This window comes from Crinia signifera, chromosome 6 (genome assembly GCF_055691185.1).
Source record: "Crinia signifera chromosome 6, ASM5569118v1, whole genome shotgun sequence".
Lineage (NCBI taxonomy): Eukaryota > Metazoa > Chordata > Amphibia > Anura > Myobatrachidae > Crinia > Crinia signifera.
The window spans coordinates 67,120,100-67,136,648 of NC_139222.1; the positions used below are offsets into that span (position 1 = coordinate 67,120,100).

The 16,549-nt window shown below is 47.0% G+C and overlaps 1 protein-coding gene across 4 annotated transcripts in view; it reads left to right on the forward strand.

Annotated features, from left to right (window-relative positions):
- KAT6B (lysine acetyltransferase 6B) overlaps positions 1 to 16,549 on the forward strand; it is a 133,948-nt gene that overhangs the window by 23,423 nt on the left and 93,976 nt on the right. The gene's annotated exons all lie outside the window — the stretch shown is intronic.

A 16,549-nucleotide genomic window follows, 5' to 3' on the forward strand; every position in this document is an offset into this window, starting at 1 on the left:
GCCCGGCGCCTGCCTCCTTTCCCCGGCAGTGTGCACCATGACCTCTTAACGTCATGCTGCACACAGCCGGGTTGCCGTGGCAGGGCCGGGCAGCGGCTGATGGAGTGTTCAGCGGCACTGCCCGGACCTGGTAATTACAGTGGTGGTTTTTCTCTACGTCCAATGGGATACTGGGTTGTATACTATGGGGATAGAGATCCTCTGCAGGAGAGACAGGCACATTAAAGCTTTCAGTGTGGGTGCACTGGCTCCTCCCCTCTATCTCCCTCCACTAGTCAGTTTAGAAAAATGTGCCTCAGGGGAGGCAGTGCTTTCTGGATGCTCCAGACTTTTTCTTCAAATTTTATTTAGTTTATTATTTTGGGGCGCTTCTTTGACCAGGCAGCTGTCCTACTTCGAGGGTGTCAGGGGTAGGGTCAGTCCCCGACCTCTTAAGGTGCAGAGCTGACCCTGCTGCAGGATAATCTGTCCTGAATGGGGCCTGTCACCGCACAGCATTGCGCTGTAGCGAGCAGGCCCCCCAGCTGCCGCACACCCCCTGACTGGTCCGAAGACGTCTGTGGTGAGTACAGGTTGGGGGTCCCACAAGGGGACACCCCAAACCATTCCGTGCGGCAAGATGGCGGCGGCAGTAGCGGAGGCCCTCTCGCAGGTACCGCGCGACCCCCCCCCGCATCACACTGGCATAGGGTGATGCCGCTGGACCACCAGGGATGCCCAGGGCGTTTTTTACGCATTTTTATGTGAAAAGCGCTTCTTATGCCAGTTTAAATATACTGGAAGCGCCAGCTCCGTGTAAAGGGGGCGGGTCTTCGCTCAGAGCGGGACAAGGCTCTGCTGGGTGCGCCCTGTCTCTGCTTCTTCACGCATCCAGAGGTCGCCATTACAGCTCCTCAGCGGAGTGGTGGATTTGATCCTTTGCAGCAGCGGCAGAGACAGCAAGTTATAACAGCGCAGCAGCGTTGCTTAGCTGTGTTATTTACACTGGGTATGCCATATCACTGTGTGTTTTGTGCGTTACCAGCTCACTCAAATCCGTGAGTTAAGGTTTAGGGTGTACTGGTCTCCTCATATTGCTCTGAGTCTACCCCACTGGCTAGTTAACCACTTGTACACACACCATAGTCTCTAATACAGAGGTGTATTACACTTCTACTGTGTAGAGTTACAGTACATCAAGTGTGGGTGTTGTGTGTGCGTGTGTGCGCTGCTGGGGGTGTCCTGTTGCTTCATCATGGTGAAAAAGTTAACATGCATGGTGTGCAGCACAAAGTTTATTCCAGCTTCACAGTCACAGGTGCTCAAAGGATTCTAAAGCAAATCCAGACAAAAATTCACTTGCTCTGGAAATGCTTGGGGGGAAGGATATTGGGTGATTAAAAAAAGATACTCGCCCAATTGAATTCCCCAAATCTCGCATCTATGGGAAAAGCTGCAAGATTTGGGCATAATTTGCTCCCAATTGAATATTTATTTATTATCCTTTTATTTATTTAGCACACACATTCCGCAGCCCTTGACGAAGTAATATTTGAACATTCACATTATTCTTTTGACCATGTCAACCTACTGCAGGCATGTCCAAACTATGGCTATCCAGCTTTGAAACTACAACTTCCATCATGCCTTGCCACAGTTTTGTAGTTCAAAACAGTTGGAGGGCCACAGTTTGGACATGCATTACCTAATGCATGTGGAGCTTTTTTGATGTTTTTATCTTCTGTATGTTGACAGTAGTGACACATACCGAATTAAGTGAACACAAAATCAAAATAAGATTATTATATTTGATAAGTAGTAATGAACATAAGCTTACTGCTAAGCAAACTATGATAAATTAAAGGGCAGATGAAAACCCCAGTAGATTTGTGTTTTATGTCTATATTACTCAGTACAAGAAGTACTTTACAGCTTGGACAAAGTGAACTTTTTTGTTTTTTTACCAGTGTTGTATAAAAAAATGTGTCCAGGCCAGGAAGCACAGTGTGTACAAGTACTTAGAAGCCACTATACTGGGAAGTGCTAAATTCTTGTCAAGTGATTCAAAAGGACATGAATTGTTCTTGGTATTGCTTTATTGTGCTACGAACTTCAAATGGTAATGAATTGTTCCAAGGTGTACCCTTTTGTTTCAAAAGCTATGTCCATCCTGACATTTTTTGTGAGGGGGGAAAGTACAAGTGAGCAGGGATGTGCACTTTCAAGAACTAGTGCGGTACTCTATCCAGAGATAAATAAATCTTATGCTGCCAGTACATGGATGTTTTAAGAGGGCATTTAAAGCTTTTAGAGATTATTTGATAAATACTAGTCCAGCATATCCTGTTTGTGTAGATGTGTTCTGTTCTACCACTTTTACACCAAAACTGCCGAGATGCACCTGGGTTTTTGGACCCGGATGCAACCTGGCAGCAGTTCACTTTTACACGGCGTCCCCCGGCATTATGTGGGGTGGGCGACGCTGCGGAAGTTGGGCCGTGAGCCGGCGCATGGAGATGCCTTCATCTCCAAGCTCCGGGAAACCCACCGACCGACACCCTGGGGGCAAGCCCAGCACCCAGGTAAGCTGCTGGGCTGCCCCCAGCCTCCCTGCGCCCCCAGCCTCTGTCCATGAGGTGAATGGATGCAGCACACATTCATCCATTCATCTCTGCCCAGCCTCCGCTGCTGTCTGCATAGTACCGCAGACAGCAGCGAAGGCTGTACACGGCCCTGTCCAACCTCCAGACTGACCGCAGGACGCTGCGGTCCGGAGGTTGGGGCTCCCTGATTGGAGGAAATGGGTACCTGGGTCGGATGACCCGGGTTACCCATTTGCATTGCCCCTGACTTCGGGGAAGCCCTGTGCCCAAAACTTGAACATTTGCTGGGTCGGACACCGGAGAACAGGACCCGGGTTATTATTATTATTTTTTTGCACCAAGCCCCGGCTTGGGCTGAAGCGGCAGTAACCCGGGTCGAGGCTCTGGTGTAAAAAGGGTATTACTTATGCATTTTTGTACTGTACATGTTATATGAGGGGTTAATCCTATTCCATCCAGATGGTGCAATGTGTTCTGAATTTGCACAGAAGTGTTCGGAGCCTTGTGGGGCAGTGAACACACTTGTGCGAATCTCGGTCACTGCTAAGTGGACATGACAGACTTCACATCAATGACTAATACCCCTTTCAGACATACCACCTGGGATTTTAAACCAGGTACAATCCTGGGTCAAGGGCAGGTGCTAAGGACCTGGGATTTTAGTTGACTAAAATCCTGGGCATAGCCTTTCAGACATGCGCTAGTCCCGGGATTATGCGTATGTCTGAAAGGATTACACACCTGTCTCCTACTTGGTATGGATAGGTTATGATGAAAATTATAGTGGTCAAAGACTGCAGACACCTTACAGCAGATGCTGGGTTTCAATTCATGGCACTTTTACTAAAGCAAACTCGCTGGGATTTATTTTACAATGTCATTGGATTGGCTGCCACAGCGGTAGGTGCATTCTATGTCTAGGCTTCACTCCTCACCCTATAACAAAGAACAAAACACTGTATTGCTGCTCAGGAGCCTTTGTGGTCCGATGACAGCAGAGCACCCTTGTTACTATCGATTGCAGTACTTAGTGAAGTAAGAATTATTGATCCAGTCTCTAAACAGGCAGTTATGTGATAATCTGTGGAATGAAGCACCAGTCAAACTGCTCTTGACAGGGAGTCAGGAGTGTGCTGTTAACTATTCCAGAGTCAATACAGAATGTCTGTAGCAACTAGATTTTGCTAAGGAAATCATGTGTTTTACCAATAACAGAAGTGTTCTTTTATGTATTCCTTTTACGGTATACCCCTCCTTTCCAAATATTGGTGGAAGGGGATCGCTGCCCTAAGGGGAATTAACAAAGTCCGTGGACTGAAGTTGGACATACACTAGAACAATAAAGTTCCAACCAGCCAACTAGTGGGCTTCTATAAAAAGATATGCGCAATTGCTCGTTGATTCCCACATGCTAGAAAACTACAGAAGATTTTCCCCGTGTGGATTCACTCATTTCGAAGCACCTAGTCACGGGTGACTCGTCCACGACAAGTCTGTTTTTCCCTAATTAAATTAAATTAGCTGTTGTGGCAGATCCCTCCTTCTGTGGAGAGAACTGAACAATGATGAAGGGAATCAGCAGTGGTCCCTGTAAGGGGACCAAAAGTATTTGGACGCTTTATAAAATCCAAATCACTGTAAATCCCCAGAAAGTGACAGCCAGCAATGTGCTATCATTGGTAAATTAGTCAATTCAGTTTCATGTATGAGCAGATGTTCAGATTTTCAAATCGAATTGAACAGAAAAATGTCCTCACAGTGTAGTTTATTGGATACAATTCAATCAAATAAACAACCTGTACAATGTGCTGTGCGCTTCGGTGTTGCCAGTGATCCATGTGGTGAAAGAGCAGGGTCATAATTCGAATAGGCCTTTTTTTGATGTGTTGACCTTTTGGTTAAGCAAATTGTTTAATGAAAAATGCTACAGCCTGCAGAATCTACCACCACCCTTTGTTTACAGATAAATGGAACAGATTGTGTGAATGGCCTATTTTAGGTCAGTGCTGTCCAGCTCAGATGTACATTGTAAGGGTGTTTTTAATGGGTGTTATTTTATTTTTTTTAACCAAAAAGGAAACCGATAAAACATACAGCTTTCATCTCTGCTCCGAGCTGTGTACACATCATTTGGTCTTGATCGCTGAAGGGCATAGTGCTTATCTCAGCAGACAGATGATTTCAAATTGTTGCCAACATACTAAGCTATGCGTCGGCTGTGTTCTATAACTTCATAGTAAATATAGTGGTTGCATGATGATCTTGATAATCCAATTAGTATGTGGATTCCTCTCCTCATCAGTAACCTGCCAATAGTCCTACTGGTGTTACCTGGCCATGAAACCATAAACCAGTTTCATCTGCACACTCCTGTTTTAAAAGGATATTGCTGCCACTATCCGGTTCCTTCACCGGCACAGGAACCGCTTATTTCATGGTATGGTGTATAGCTGCTGCAGCACCACTTTGCTGACTATGCCTGTCTTTGTAACCCACTAGCTGCAATAATTATACAGCAGATGTCCGTGTCACCGCTCTACCATTTGTCTCCTTAGAACGTGTGGACCAGATAATTTCTGCCTGTGGAAGATTCTCCTAATGTTGAATTTTAATAACATTTAGGCTTGGGAAATGGACTGTATGCACAATGCTAATTGAGGGATTAATATAAGGGAGTGACTTTTTTTTATTTTTTTTAATGCATTAGGTTATTATTTGTTGGAACATTGCATTGGGATTCAACAGGCTTTTTATACAGATTTTGCACAAAAGTTACTGGGGATTAATCCAGCCTTTTTCCTGTAACAAATCCCAGGTTCATCTCACGGTGGTCTGCTGCCCCCCAATACGGATTGTGATGCTGCTGCGTGAAAGTGCGCAATGAAGTAGCCATAAGGAGATGATACACTTCTAGTTCCTGTGTTTGGTACATGTGGGGTGCACAGTTCACCCCATCTAATATCACCCAGGGCTCTAGTTTAGGCAGACAGCCAGCAGATATTCCAATCATATTCAATTGTAGCTCCGTTGGAGTGAAAACAGCTACCGACACCTGCACTTCAGCTCACCACCCCAGAGGGTGGTAAGCTGAAGTAACCCAAAAAAATTACCTGTTGGTGCACTCAAATGAGAATTTTTGCATTGCACCCATTAGTTTGGTCATGTTTAGTTGGGATGCGCTACTACACCCAGCTATATTAAGCGTGATTTGCTTGATTTAAAAAAAAATCAATTGAATCCCTCCTACAATATATGCTGAGGCCTGTCTTTGCCTTTAGGGTTCTGTCTCAGAATGCATTTGTGGTAGAATCATTGGGCTTGCTTGTGGAATGGACACATGAATTTATATAGCTGTTTGTGCATTTGCTTGATTACTCTACTTGGTTCATGTTTTACAAACCTTGGTGGTTTAAATCAGTCACAGGACAATGTATTGGGTCAGAAGGAAAAGTGGCACCTGCCATGGGCATATGTCTATATGGAATGTTGTGTGCACATTGGGTAGCGCTAATATGGATCTTTACAGTGCTGGGACTGTGTCTATATACACAGGATGGTCATCTGGTCATGATGCATTGATAGCAAATAATTTGCATCTTACTTGAAAATGTGTTTCTGACAACGGATCCGGTCAAGAAAATTGTGAAAAATCAGCCCAAATCGCATGTGATGCTGGATCTTGTGCGCTTCGGAGTCAGAGGTCAGACCTGCCTGCAGGTCCGATCACCAACTCTGACCCCCTCCCGGTTGCGGGGAACGGGGGTTGCATGCGGTACGTCGCATGCAGACGGACCACATCCGATCCTGCCACCCGAGGTGGTCCTGGGCAGCTCAAGAGGATCGGATGGCAATATACTGCTGTGAGAAATCCCAGTACTGTACTGTATGACCACCTTTTTCTGACAGTGTTATCTTTGTAGGCACACCAGGGTTGCCCTTGGTGCTGGACTTGATACCCATATGTATGCAGTGGGTGGGGGTAGACAAAGAGGACCCAAATTACTGCCATGGGCACATGTACATTAGTTTAATCTGTGTAGGCACTTGCAATGTGAATCACAAACAATTCTTCTGTTGGTTTATTGTACCATTAGATAGGCAGCAGGGAAAATAACTGGCCTGCATTGTCTATATCACTGGGCGATAGCGAAGCCTTGGGTCCACGCATTGTTGTTGTCCACAGTGCACACACAGGGCCATTCTGACTGGCCTTCATGGAGATTTTGACTACCTAGAGACAAAATCACCTGGCCGAATTGCACCATATGTACACGACTTTACTGTCAATATGTGTCACTTGCCGTTAAGAAATCCACCAATGTGCCCTTGTCAGTGGAGAAAATCCTGCAACTATGGATTGTGGTTAATGGGCATATGTCTATTGCATCTGCCAGCAGTCAGCAGGACCGGATGCTTGGCATTTAGTCTTAGCAGACATAGGGCTTATTCAGAAATGTTCTTTGAACCTAATGGCCTCTGCACACCCACTGGCCTTTCCCACCCTAAACTGGCCTCAGCCTGCGAATCCTGCTGAGCTTTGGGAAACTACAGGATATCTCTCAGTAGAAGATTGGCACATGCGTAGTTCAGATCCTATGTATGCAATGATTTTCCGACATTAGATTAGCGGGCAAACCATCAGGTTCTTTTACTACCCTGCATATGCCCTATGTACAGAGATCGAAGTTGCCATAGATCTGTTGGGTGCCGGATGGCTGACAGTTGGAATTCCGACAGTCATTACACCTACATCGGAATCCTGACTGTCGGGATCCCAACGGGCACAGGCTATTCTCCCTCGTGGGGGGAGAATAGAATAGCTCCCTCCTCTGTCTGAGTCCGGGCAGTTGGATCCCAACACCGGGCTAATAAAGACTGTCGGGATCCCGTCTGTCGGTGTGCTATACCACACCTAGATCTGTTTCCGGCACTAAATACACAGGCTGTCTGTCATAGCCAGGTACCAGATATGGTAGTAAACATTGAAATGCAGTGTATATAAACTCCAGTGTCCGTTATAAACCTTCCATAGGAAATTAGGCTATTAAAGGTTACATAGAAGAACTGATTAATCCTTTTTTTGGTGCGATATTTAACTAAACTTCAGTTAATTGACTTGTCTGTATTTGTATTTTTTTTTACTAAAAGAACAATGGCTGTGAGTGACGCTGACATTTTTAGCAGATGTTTTGAGGGTTAAAAACAAACAAATCTGATACATACCCATAGGTATGGGCAGGAGGCTAATATTATGACTTCAGGGGTTAGATTTTACTTTTGTGCGGTTTGTCAATGATGGCTCAGGCTGTTACCGATGGGTTTAAAGCTGCACCAGAAACACTTGTTGGTTTAGCATCTATTTCTGTTGCTATTCTAAAACTATTTGTCACAGACGCTGATAATTCGCAGAACTCACAATCTGTTCTTCCCCCAGATGTTAGCAGGGTGGTTTGGTGTGCACAGTAAAACATGCAGCTTTAGGGCTATTTCACACGCTCCGGCTCCTGCCGGGCGGTGAAACCCCACATGGCCAAATGCCGTGCCCCACACAGTAGTTGTTAATGGAGACGATTGTGTCCATTCACACGGGATGGCCATGGCTCGGTTGCAGCCGGATCCCACCACTGGAAGGGACGGCTGCCGGGCTGTGGCCATCCCCTCCATTGTAAACTACTGTGTGCGGCACAGCTTCCTGGCCGTGCGGGGTTTCGCCGCCCGGCAGGAGTCGGAGCGTGTGAAATATCCCTTAGTGTTCAACCTAGTATGAGATCAGGCAGGAATAGTGACGCTGTAGTATGACAGTTGATTTCCTTTCACTTTGTGCTTGGAAGTATAGCTTTTTAATTGCAGTAAAATGGTGTTCTCTAAATCGAAATTAGGAACAAGAGACGTTTCTAAAAGTTGAATGCTACCATCTCCTTCGCATACTGAATGTCTGATCACAGACTTTACTGTTTGATCTCCTTTACTGCTATTACCCTGAACAGAAGTAGACTTCAGTTACATATTTCTATCAAATTATAAATCTAGTATGGTCTTTCCTTACACAGCTTCTTCTCTCCCAACAGCAATGTCCAGTGACATTACATTAACTCAGTGGTTCTAAAACTCGGTCCTCAGGACCCCACACAGTTCGTTTTGCCAGGTCCCCCGGCAGGTGCACTCATTACTGACTGACACATTTTAAAAGATCCACAGGTGGAGCTAATTATTTCACTTAATTCTGTGAGGAGACCTGCAAAATATGCAGTATGGGGTCCGGAGGGCCGACTTTGAGAACCTGTGCCTTCATTCATCTTGAATTACAAAACGACTGCTGGAAGTGTTACTCTCTTAATTGTGTAATGAACAGACCTCATTTTGCCAGAAACGGATCTGTGGAGCACAGAAACTTTCAGTCCGATCTAAATCGCTCAACAACCATTTTGTTGGTTAAAGAAGTGATAAAAAAACGAATTGGTTGTTGAGCGATTAGATCTGACTGAAAGTTTCTGTGCTCCACAGATCTGTTTCTGGCAAAATGATGTCTGTTCACTACACAATTAAGAGAGTAACAATTCCAGCAGTCGTTTTGTAATTTATGATGAATTAATGTAATGCCACTGGACACTGCTGTTGGGATAGAAGAAATATCTCTTAGTACAGGTATAAATGTGTTTAGATTTTGTTCTGCTAACGTTTTACTGGGTCCTATAACACCTGAATACCAATTTCACCCACCCATTACCAAATAGAACACCCAAAAGTTAAGGGGCCACTCACTACCTTCAGGAAAAGACCACAAGACTCAATCCACGATCTTGCCCATGAGTGATTTTATGAAATTCGCTGTCCGATAAATCATTCAGTACATACACAATGAGCAATGTTTTATTTATTTATTTATTTCCCGGCCCAGTAGTTTTTCACAAGGGGGAACCACTTTCCATAGTAGACAAAGGCTTAGCAAGTATCCGTGGCTCACAGCTGAAGCTTCTGCAGGTAGTGATCGTAATCCTTCAATACCATATGGGTGGTGACTCATGTTCTACACAGTGGGGTAAAGGTGTAGCTGTGCTGTTGGGTTCCGAGATCACTTTATGCATTTCTCTGCCCCTTATGTCAGACTGCTACTTCAGAAGGAATGATGTTTATGCTTACCCTATTTGACTCTTCTCCAAGGCTGTTAAATATTCCCTTCATTTTCCATCCCTGTACAGGATATTTAGAATAATTTAGGGGGCTTTATCAAAATGAGCAATCATTCACTTCACAATGGAGAAACTGGTACAGAAATAGGGGGAGAAATTTGATACTGTATTATATTCTGGTGTGATTTATTGTCCATTCCAATAACTACATACTAGGGAAGCCAATCCCGGGGCATTTTTTCAATCCCGGGATTGGCTTTCCTAATACAAAGACTGCCCCACAATTACTTACATTTGAGGGGTCGCTGGCTGGGCGGGTGGACCTTACTGCAGAAGGTCATCACATCACATGTGTAGTCAGCAGACAGCACATACATGGCAGCATTGTGGAGGCACAAAATGATGGGAGGAGTCTAAAATAACAGACTCCTTGAATCACTGACTGAGATTAAAAAAGTCATCAACCTGATGGTCAGCAACATGGAGTCGCGACACCCACAATGAGAAAGTCGTGACACCCTGGACATTTAATGAGAAATGCAGAAAACAATATTACATTAAGCAAATTGTATATTATCACAGTAATGTGGTCAGGGACAATAGTCGCTATTGTTTGTCCATATATTTTACGTTTGGACCATGGTACCGATGCAATTGCCCCAACACCCACTTTGGGAACCACTGGCATTTGCCCTGCAATGGATTGTTCTGTAAGAGCAAGTTGTAGTGTCAAATATTTTTCTCTATCATTCTTATGGGATACAGGGAAGTCGTTCTTAACGATGGGGAAAAGAGCTTATCTGAAGGAGACAGGCACATTTAAAACTTTACACTGGGTGTACTGGCTCCTCCCCTCTGTTCCCCTCCCTCTAGTCAGTTTGAGAACTGTGCCTCAGGAGAAGCATGCATCAGGAAGAGCTCCAGAGCGTTTTTATCTTCTGTTTAATTTCTTTATTATTTTGGGGCTGCTGTTTGGACTAACAGCAGTCCTGCGTCGTGGGAGACTAGGGGAAATGTTCAGCTGCTGGCCACTTCAAGGTACCGAGCTGTCCCTGCCACAGGACCACCGTCCTGAGTGGGTGTTGTTTCCACGGGCATTGCGCTGCAGCACGCACACCCCTGGCATGCCGCACACCCCTAGTCCAGTCTGAAGACGTCAGTGGTGAGTATTACCCCGGGGTCCCCCGCCGTGGGGCCCCCGGATTACTGTGCGGCAAGATGGCGGTATCGGCGGTGCCCTGCACAGGGACCGCGCAACCCCCTGCCTACACTGGGACAGGGTACTGCCTCCTGTATTATCCAGGGCAGTTGCCAAAGAGGTTTGGACATTCCCCAATGTCAGTCTCAGTATAAAACGCAGGTAAGCTCCGGCGCCATTACGCTGGGCGGCGCTTACCCAGAGTGGGACCAAGCTCTGTGAGGGCGCCAAAACCTGCTTCCTGCTTCTTCCCTAGCTGCTGGAAACGCCATTATACTGCTCCAGACACTCCTCAGCGGTGTGGAACAGAGGGAATCTGCTTGCAGAGACTTGTACACTTGCCTGCATACACTGTAAAGTACTGTTAGCATTACTGTACTGTTTTACCAGCTCTTATAATCGAAGAGCTAAGGTTGTTTGGTGTATTGGTCCCCTCCATTATCCTCTGTACACCACCCCACTAGCTTGTTAAGCTGTACAAGGTCAGATATAACTACACATAGTAATTATCTGGATAAATCACACTGCATATCCACTCTGGTTGCGCTGTGTGTGAGGGGAAACTTACATGTATGGTGTGCAGTGATAAGTTTGTGCCAGCATCTTCATCACAGGTTACTTGTGAGACATGTATGTCCCCACAAAGTAGTGGGGTTCCCCCACAGCTTACTGAGCAGCAGAGTAGAACACAGGACAGTTCACAAGAGCCTGCCTGGGCAACAGGAATAAAAGCCATGCTTGAAACTGTAACTACACAGTTAACTGCTACTGCAGCACAGACCCAGAGGGTGCAGAGGGAGCTTGCTATCCTGTCTGCCAGAGTTGATATAATCACTCCTACCCCTGGGGATACTCGTAAGAGAAGTGCCCCCTCTCAAACCCCTGATTCTGGGGCTGATGATGGGGATGATGATGATGATGAGGTGGGAGGTGCAGACGCAGGTGATGAGGAGCCGGATGCTTCACAGTCACTGCTGCGGGGCACAGAGCCATTAATTATGGCAATCAGGGAGGTGTTGGATCTTCCCTTAGCTGAATCCTCTGAAGGGGATGCTTTCTTTGCTACTCAGAAAAAGCAACAGGTTGTTTTCCCTGAGCAGTCTGACCTGGAAAATACTTTCAAGTCAGCATGGAAAAACCCAGAAATGATGTTTAAAGTGGCTAAGAAATTTAGAGCCACGTTCCCTTTTGATCCTGCGGGACGTAAGGTGTGGGAGGAGCCACCAGAGGTTGATTCTTCTGTGTCTCGCTTAGCAAAAAAGATGGTGCTTCCAGTACCAGGGTCGTCTTCACTGAAAGACGCCACAGACAGAAAGGTTGAAAACACCCTTAAGTCCATTTTTACTGCTAGTGGCGCGTGTCAGCGTCCCGTCTTAGCAAGTTGTTATATGGCTAAGTCTATATACACGTGGGCCTCCCAGATCCAGGAAGGTCTTCTGGGTGACATGACAGTAGCACAGGTGTCTGAAAAATTACACCATATTCAGGACACTGCAAAAGTTCTGTGTGAAGCGCAGAAGGAGTTAGGAGCCATTAACGTAACTCAGCCATGGCGGTGTCAGGGCGCAGATCCCTCTGGCTGCGGCAGTGGGTTGCTGACGCGGACACCAAAAGGAGTGTAGAAAACCTCCCCTTCACAGGCGGCAGGTTGTTTGGGAGTGATTTAGATGAGTTAATCTCTAAAGCCACGGCAGGGAAGTCCACTTTCCTGCCATCAACCCCACAGACGCCAAAGCGTCCTTTTCAATCTCACTCCCAGCAGTCCTTTCGGGCAAGTAAATTCCGCCCTAAAGCCAGGGGTGGTTCAAATGCTGCCAGAGGCTCCCGGGGCAAATTCAGGAAGCCTGCTGCTTCGGCCACCTCAGAGCGGCCATCTGGGGCAGCTGCAGGTAAACCCGCAGCATGACGGTGGGGCTCCACCATTAGCTCCGGCAGAGGTGGGAGCCAGACTGGCGTTCTTCGGCCATGTTTGGGAAGCCTCGTGCCTCAATACTTGGGTGCAGGCTCTTATTACGCACGGCTACAAGCTGGAGTTTGCAGTACAGCCACCCCAGAGGTTTTTCAAATCAGGCCTTCCAGTGTCACCAGAGGACCAAGTGGTGTTGCAGCAAGCAATCCAAAAGCTGGTACAGGCCAGGGTGATAAACCCGGTCCCTCCCCTAGAGAGGGGGCAGGGTTCTTACTCGAATTTATTTGTAGTCCCAAAACCGGACGGGTCAGTACGCCCGATTCTGAATTTAAAATCCCTGAATCCCTTCTTGAAGGTAACCAAATTCAAGATGGAGTCCTTGCGGGCCGTTATAGCGGCACTGGAGGAAGGGGAGTTCTTGGCGTCCTTGGACGTGAAGGACGCCTACCTTCACATCCCAATATGGGCCCCTCATCAGAAATACCTGAGGTTTGCGCTATTGAACGATCACTATCAGTTTCGTGCACTACCGTTCGGCCTGTCCTCAGCCCCGCGCATATTCACCAAGGTGATGGCGGAGATGATGGTGGTTTTAAGGAAGAAGGGTATCTGTGATACCATACTTGGACGACCTGCTGGTAAAGGCGCGGTCGCCAGAGGAATTGCAGGCAGCCTTACAGGTTACCATACAGACCCTGTCAGGTCATGGTTGGCTCCTGAACTTGACAAAGTCCTCTCTGATCCCTTCACAGAGACTCCAGTTCCTGGGGATGGTGCTGGACACGGCTCTCATGAGAGTGTCCCTGCCACAGGACAAGGGGCCTTATTCTAGTTCACTCTTTCTGACAAAATCCTTCTTAGATGGACAAAACCATGTGCACTGCAGGGGGGGGAGATGTAAAATGTGCAGAGAATTAGATTTGGGGGAGTTATTTTGTTTCTGTACAGATTAAATACTGGCTGCTTTATTTTTATACTGCAATATAGATCTCACTTTGAAGTAAAACCCCACCCAAATCTAATTCTCTCTGCACAAGTTACATCTGCCCCCCCTGCAGTGCACATGGTTTTGTCCATCTAAGAAGGATTTTGTCAGAAAGAGTGAACTAGAATAATGCCCAAGGTGGTAGACATTCAACAGCTGGTCACAGACTTGTTGAAACCCCCCCAGATGACGGTGCACCAGTGCATTGTCCTGTTAGGAAAGATGGTAGCCTCTTTCGAGGCTCTCCAATTCGGGAGGTTTCACAGCAGGATTTTCAAGCTCGACCTCCTGAGCAAGTGGTCCGGTTCACACCGCCAGATGCATCGGCGGATTGTGTTGTCATCTCGGACCAGACTGTCGCTACAGTGGTGGCTCCACACGCCCAACCTACTGGCAGGGCGTCGGATTGGTATCCAGGATTGGGTCTTAGTCACCACGGATGCGAGCCTCATGGGATGGGGTGCAGTGACCATGGGTCAGTCCTTTCAGGGCAAATGGACCCTATGGGAGACAAGCCTCCATATCAACAACCTGGAGTTACGTGCTGTGTATTACGCACTTCTGAAGGCGGCCCCTCTCCTCAGCGGACAGGCGGACCGTATCCAATCAGACAATGCCACTACTGTGGCATTCCTGAACAGACAGGGCGGGACCAAAATCAGGCCCTGTATGAGGGAAGCAACGAAGATCCTGTCCTGGGCAGAGAGTCACTGTCAGGCTCTCTCGGCCATATTCATACCCGGGGTGGACAACTGGGAAGCAGACTTCCTCAGTCGCCACGAGCTCCATCCCGGGGAATGGAGTCTACACCACCAGGTATTCAGCTCTCTGGTGGCTCGGTGGGGGACCCCACTGGTAGACTTGATGGCATCAAGAAACAATTGGAAAGTATCCAGGTACTTCTCCAGGGCAAGAGACCCTCAGGCAGAAGGAGTGGACGCCCTCCATACCGTCGACGTTCAACAGCCTGGTGTATGTCTTCCCACCGATTCCCCTAGTGGCTCGGGTGCTAAGGAAGATAAGAAGAGACGGAGCCGAGGTGATTCTGGTGGCTCCGGACTGGCCACGAAGAGCGTGGTACCCAGAGCTTCTAAGTCTACAAAGGGACTCGTGGCGCCTACCCCTGCAAAGAGACCTGCTCATGCAAGGACCGTGCGTCTTCCAGGCCTTGGAACAGCTGCGTTTGACGGCCTGGAAGTTGAGCGGCAGATCCTGGCACAGAAAGGATTTCACACTTCAGTCATCAGAACTATGACAAGTGCAAGAAAACCGGTAACGGCTGCACATTACCACCATATCTGGAAAAGATATGTGGGTTGGTGTGAACAGGAAAAGTTTACTCCTTCGGAGTTTAAACTGGAAAGGTTTCTTAGATTTCTTCAAGCAGGTCTGGACCTGGGCCTACGTTTAGGCTCCTTGAAGGTGCAGGTATCTGCACTATCTGTCTTTTTCCAAAAGAAGCTGGCTAATATACCTGAAGTGCAGACATTTCTGCAAGGAGTATTGCATATACAGCATTGCATATCCTTTTGTGGCCCCTACTCCACCATGGGACTTGGATGTCGTTCTGACGTTCCGAAGATCCTCCTGGTTTGAGCCATTGGAGGAAATTGATCTGAAATATCTGACATGGAAGATGGTGGTCTTACTAGCCCTAGCTTCGGCTAGGAGGGTCTCGGAGCTAGGGGCATTAACTTGCAAGAGCCCATATTTGATATTCTATGAAAACAGGGCAGAATTACTAATCCGCTTTTTTCTGCCCAAAGTGGTGTCTGCGTTCCATGTGAACCAGCCAATTGTGGTTCCTGCTAGTGGGCCTCATTCTGAGGTGCCAACATCTTTGGATGTGGTAAGGATTCTCCGTGTCTACATCAGGAGAACAGTGAGGATTCGCAAGACTGATGGACTTTTTGTCCTCTACGATGCCCAAAAGATAGGGCGCCCTGCTTCCAAGCAGTCTATTGCACGATGGATCTGTGCAACCATTAAACAGGCTTATGTGGTAGCAAAGCTTCCTATGCCTGCTGGGGTGAAAGCCCACTCAACTCGTTCAGTGGGGACTTCCCGGGCGGCTTCCGTGGAGTATCGGCCTTACAATTGTGTAGAGCTGCCACATGGTCAGGCCAACACACCTTTGTCAAGTTTTACAAATTTGACGCTCTGGCCACTGAAGATACTCAGTTTGGGCAAGCGGTGCTGCAGCAATAGGTTCCGCACAATCCCGCCCGTTCTGATATTTTTGGTATATCCCCATCGTTAAGAACGACTTCCCTGTATCCCATAAGAATGATAGAGAAAATAGGATTTTAATACCTACCGGTAAATCCTTTTCTCAAAGTTCTTATGGGATACAGGGCGCCCGCCTCTGTGCGGAGGTTTTGCCTTACTCGTGAGATGTGGACAAATACTGGGTCCTTCTGTTACCCTTTTTGTTCCTTGCGGACATAAAGGTGTAGGTTACCAAGGTAACTTACTGTTACATAGTGAACCTTAAAGGTTCACGAGTGTAGATTGCCACTTAGGTGATAATTCTTATAAGTTGTTCCAGTTGGAACACAGTTATAAAAAGTTGTCATGTTTGACATGTTCTAGGCCCTTAGACTTCCCAGGTTCTGTGGTCACTAATGTGGTCTATGTACGTTGAATGTATGTTGGGTGTGCTGGATGAATCTCACCACGGTAAATATTACACATATTGTTCTTCACCTTCGGCAGAGTTCCCTTAACTGTCAGACTGAGGAAGCC